We start from the raw sequence: 6,043 nt of genomic DNA on the forward strand, positions 1-6,043 counted from the left end.
GCTTGAAGTCATTTCCTATTGTGAGGACTCTCCTTCTGTAGCCTCAGGCTTTGTAGATCCTATAGCTTTCTCCTTAGCGTCTTGGGAAGGCTATTGTGCATATTCTGCAATCTATTCCTCTTTTGATGATTCATTAGTAGCCCTTGGCTCTAGTTGCTCTTGTGGTGATGCTTCCTTTTGAACTTGTTCCTCTTCTAAAGTTAGAGCTGGGGGAGTTACTAAACCCTTATCTACCACCGTAATCTATGGTGGAGATGGATGAGTAAGCTTAGGACCATATGTATCTGGTCGCATCTACGTCCAGTCTTCTTGTTGGAGTTCACCTATAGGGGTGTCTCTACTCTTATCTCCAACCAACTCTGTACCCATGAGCATGAAATCAAAATCTGTCATGGAGAAAACATCCTTACCTCCTTCCCTTTGCTCATTCACCCAGTGCTCCACTTCATTTTCTGAAGAAAAGAGTTCTAATGGTTTTTCTTGGGTGGATGGTGAGGTACCCATGGCACTCTTTCTTCTTTCCAAATGTACAACTTTTTCTAACAGAGTTCTTCCCTCTAGGGGCACTTGTTCCTCCTCCTCTTCTAATTCTATTTCTTCCTCATCTTCTTCTTCCTCCAAAATAGTTTTAGGAATAGATGGATTAGGTACTAATCTTCTACTAATCCTTTGCCTTTTCTTTATCTTAATCTTGATCCTCTTATGTTTCTTGGGGATGGAAGGAGAAGGGGACTCTTCTTGTAGAGGAGTAATGGAGGCTTCTAGAATTTCTCCCTCTTCTAGATGGTTTGGAACGATAGGAGGAAATTGAGGTTCATCCTAGATTTGAGTAACTCCAATACCTTGGGACTCTTGTGAGCTCTATTCCTACTTTTGAGGAGACACATGTTCTGCAACCTATTTTATCTGAATCCTCTAAGGAGAGGTTGTCTTCCTCTTTCCCTTCCTTTTTGGAGGGTGATAATATCCAACTGAGTGATCAAGCTAGTAGACTATCTCTATCCTAATAGGAGACTAGAGTGCAAATATAGGAACTATGACTCTCCTTCCTTTAAACCTTTTTTGGGCAACCATGTGCATGGAGGATTATAGTATCAAGAATTGGATCAAGCAGAAAAGGTATATTGATCCAATCCTTTGTCATTCTAATGACATGTCTTTCTCGATGATTGATGTCATCTCCTTCCTCTCTATCAACCTTTGCATTCAAAATGGGTCTTTCACCAACTTTATCTACCTTGAATAGGGGATCCAGTAATTCTTTAGAGTCTTGTAGCCTTATCTCATCAGGGATATTCAAATGGAGAGCCTTTTTTGCTAGATACAAAGTCATCCTACAATAGTCCCTAATGTAGACATCATAGTCATTTGTGGTGTTCATCCAATGATCTTCAATGGCATCCTCATGATGGAAGTCCTTTACTACTAGGCTTTCCACTTTACCAACATTGTCAAAGTATGGCCAAGGAGAGTTGTATTCTTCAAGAGGATAGTTCTGCCATTCCCACTCAAAGGAAAAAATATCTTGTTTCATCTTTACCTAATATAGCCCAATGACCAATGGCCATTCCTTGTAGGGTCTCCATTGCCTCTTTATCTTCTCATAGGTTGACTCAATTTGCCTAGAGATCTCCAATAGTACCAACTTGTCACTTGGGTATCTCAAAAGCTTCTTAGGATTGATGGATGCACCAGCTACCCATAAATATGTGAACATCTTGAACTGGATGAAGTAGGCTCCGAGAGCAATGACTTGTGCTTTGGCTTCATTGGATAACCTCTTCTCATAGTCTCCCTCAATGAATCGAATGATCACAAAGATGAATGCATCATTCACAATGATGTATTCCTTACTATGTGTTGAGAGCTTCTTCTTCACCAACTGAGGATAAACTATGTAAGGCCAGATATTAGGGTCCTGCATACTACCTCTCCCATAAAAACTAGGATAGTTAGTCACCTTTGCTACAAGTAGGTACACCAAGTAAGAGGTCATATACAACTTCTTCTTATCCTTCACCATCCTCAGTTGCTCACACAAGTTTTCACTTAGTGTGGTGGCCCAGTCCAATGATATCTTCACCTGTCTGATGGTCTCAATAAAGTTGACCATGAATGTGCTGAGGTGGCCTACTATGGGTAAGCCCATGAATCTACTTAGGAGAATAATGGAGTATCCAATGTCTGCCTTCATGTATCCCTGAGTCATATCCACTTTTCTAGTTGTCCTTCCCCAAGGAGGCTTCTCAATTAGGTATGAGGATTGTATAATGTCAATGACCTCCTATTGATGCTCCTTTACCATCTCTCAACTGCTTCATAGGAAATTTGGATGAACTGGTCTTCTCTTGGTAGGTGGAAAACCTTGTCAATGTTATCAGGTCGCAAATCCAATACCACTTCCCCTATGACACTCTTGACCACCCTCTCATCGAGCATGAAGTTTTGCAACAGGGCCATGATTAGTTTAGTTGACTATACTAACATGAGATGTGATGTTGCACTCACTAATCTAGAACAAATCAATGCAGATACTAAGGCTGACCTTTCTATTGGCTTGTTGCAAATTCTCAAGAATTCACCTAGGTTTGTGTGTCCGAGTTTGGTATCTCTGATCTTAGCGTAATCATTGTGGAATCTTGACTTTGAAGGTACACCTTAGAATTTGAACACGACTAGCTTGGGTGCTGCTCTAGATGTGGATGCCATTTGGTTATGTTACTTGCACATTGAGAAAAAAACATTTATTAGTCATAAGATAGCATAAAGAAAAAAATAAACGCGAGTTAAAAAAATGTCCCCTTTGGACATGTATTTATTTTTATTTCTATCTTCCTTTTTTATTTTTTATTTTTATTTTAAATTTTAAATTTTTTTTATAAAAACATTATATATAAATATATTTTTTCAAATTTGCAAAAGTAGAAAAAACAAAGGTGTGTGCTCACCAAGGCATGCATGTTGAGACCCACAGTGCCAAGGTACGAGCAACGCCCAGTGCCCATAGTGTAGAGTGACTTTTGCGCATGTAGTGCCAAGCAGTGTTGAGTGCGTGCAATGTGAGTGTGGCTTCAGCGTGTGCAGTGATGAGAGATGCCTAGTGCATGCAACATGGGTGTGATGCCAGTGTGCACAATGCCAAGCACGGTGCCCAACATGCATAGTGCGAGTGCCTGGTGCCATCACGCATAGCGTGGGCACGCAATGCCATGTCAAAGAGGAGATGGAAGGGAGCACTTACTTTGTGGAGAGGAATGAAAAAAAGATGGGGGAAAAAGGGGGGACGAAGGGTTTTATAACCCCTCCCTCCCTTGCATGTCGGTGTGTGGTGCACGCCTTGCTCGCACACACATGTGCATGGTGCATGCCTTGCTCATGTGCACATATGCAAGTGAGCACAAAATTATATATATATATATATATATATATATATTTGAAATTTGCATTTCAACTTTTACGATTTTCTAATGTTTTTGTGATTTTTTCAACTTTCTTTTTTTTTTGATTTTAAAATCTAACTCAAATAGAATTTTCTTCTCTCAACTCTCAAACTGTGAGTTTGGGAGTAAAAAAAAGTAGGGGGTCCCCATTCCTAGTGAGGAATGGGGTGTGTTTTGTGGACAACACAACAACCACAAGCCTTAAGGAAGTGTTTAAGCACTAGGATCAGGATAAATCAGAGTTAATAACATTGTGAAAGAAAAATGAGCTATTAAGAGGCTACCTGAGTGAAGTGGTGGGACCAATTGACTTGAAAAATCATTAGATCACTCTTGGAGATGCACTTGGAAGGAAGAAGGCGAGGTTGCAAATGGATTCATTTTTGGATGCATGTTAGCAATGACATCAAAGTTTTGAAGAAAGAGTGCAAATAATATTGGGCAATTTGAACCTATTGCACCATATCTAGACTAATGTCGATGGGTTGGTTTCCATTGTAAACCAAGTTTTTGGGCTGATGGATGAAGTGTGTACCTAGGCCAATGATTTACAAGAACTCAAATTGTTAAAGGGTCAGACATATCAGATGATGATGGAAGTATACTCAGTGGAGGAGTTAGATAAGCTAGATGATTGGATAGAGAAGATATCCTCAGGAAATAAGGCCATGGAGGGATTATGTGAGGGAATCAAACAAATAAAGAATAAATCTCAAGAGTAATTTTTGGAAGCGAAAAGGTAATATAATGCCACTAGCCTTTAGGTTTTTGAAGATAAGTCAAAAACCAAGCTTTCCTTGGGCAATTGATAGTTCAATAATTTAGAGACACATTTAAAAATTCTTCATCAAAAGATGATATATGAAAAGCATGCAAAATGAAAGAAGCATTATTGGAACTAGACACCAAGCTTGAGAATTTTGCGGAGGCAAGGATAGAAGTAAGAAACTACTATGAAGTAGTAAATAATAAGTATGATGCATTAGATATGCCAGAAGCTAGAGAAGTAGTGGAGATAATAGAGAAGTTCAAGGGCAAACATCTAGACATCATTTTGGTATAAAGGGGAAGAAAACCTAGATGCTAAAAATTGAATTTTGACACTTTCAAGATTTTTTGGATTTTAGGAACCTTTCACCAAGGTGTGCAGGTGCACTTTTCTCAAAGTTGCACTGACAATTTTGAAGAAGAAGCAATGCACTAATAGTTAATTTCTAGTTTCTATTTAAGAGCATTCCATGCATCAAAAACACATTTTGATAGCAGTTCAACTCCCAAAAATGTCTAAAGAAAGTCGAGCTTCAATTTTTAGAGCTCCCAAAGACTTCTAGATCATCTCATAGCTTCTATCTTCTTATCCTCTCATTCTTGTATTCTTTGATGTCATCTAAAGGCTCATGCACCCATTAATTGAAATAAACAAATGTGAAGACCTACTTAGTACCATTTAGGGAGTTAGTTTGTATATAATTAGATTTATTTTATTAGCTTTTAGCATAAGTTTGCATTAAAAGAGCTCTCACTCCTAACACAAAAGGAGGAGAGGCTTTCTTTTGAATACATGGATGTAATATATACTCCAAGCCATTGTTTTGATGCAATAATATATGCTATTGGTGCTCTCATTCTAAGTATAGTTATTCTTGCTAGAGTGTGTTATATTTGTGAATGTATGTTCATGAATAATAATGGAGCCAATAGTTTTATTATGTTGTTATGATTGCGAAATCTTTTAGTTCTAGTGTTTTCCTTGTGTTAATGAATTATGTTATTGTGACAAATTGGAGAAAGAATCATCTTTGTTCTTGCATAGCGATTTGTCTCGTGTGAGTGCACTTTCTATCACCTCATGATTTAATGAAATGTGAAACATCTTTTGGTTATTATTGAAGTTCCCATCAATGATTGCATCAGAGGAGTTGAGGAAGTGTTGCTCCTAATTTCATTTGTTTCCTACCAGATCCTTTTGATAATTTAATTCATAGATGTGTTATTACTTTGGCTTATGTCCGTTAGGAATTTCCCTTTCAAGCATTTTTTAAAAATCTCTCATGACTCTACCTTTGTCATTTTATTTCAAGAAAGTTGGTTAAAATAGGAATTCATATAGTTTCATCGATAAATTGCATTCATCATAAAGAAGAAAATACAAAAAATTATATATCTTTGTGGTTACATTTTAGCAATAAGTTGTGTGGATTGGTTGGAAACAACAAAGGTGTCCTTGTAAACATACACATTTATCTTCAGTTGAGTTACCCAACAAGTTAAAAGATAGCCATCTGGAACCATGGAGTTGGTCATTGATCAACTTTTCAAGAGAGATATTTGAAAGAATCTCTTCTATTCAACATCATGAAAAATGATAGCTCAAAAAATATCACATCATAACACCTAAATACCTTACTTTTAGTAGAATAATCGAAGAATATGTATTCATTACTTCTAGGATCAAATTTCCCTATCTCATCTCTTTTGGTATAATATTTGATTCCAAAAATTCTAAAGTATTTAACAATAGGTGTGTACCATCTTAAAATGGACATAGTTAATTTTGAGACCTTTTAGCTCTCTTAAGTATGGTTTGGGCATCTTCCTTCCAT

Source organism: Cupressus sempervirens, chromosome 11 (assembly GCF_028749045.1).
Source record: "Cupressus sempervirens isolate cs-2001-9-10 chromosome 11, ASM2874904v1, whole genome shotgun sequence".
NCBI classification, from domain to species: Eukaryota; Viridiplantae; Streptophyta; class Pinopsida; order Cupressales; family Cupressaceae; genus Cupressus; species Cupressus sempervirens.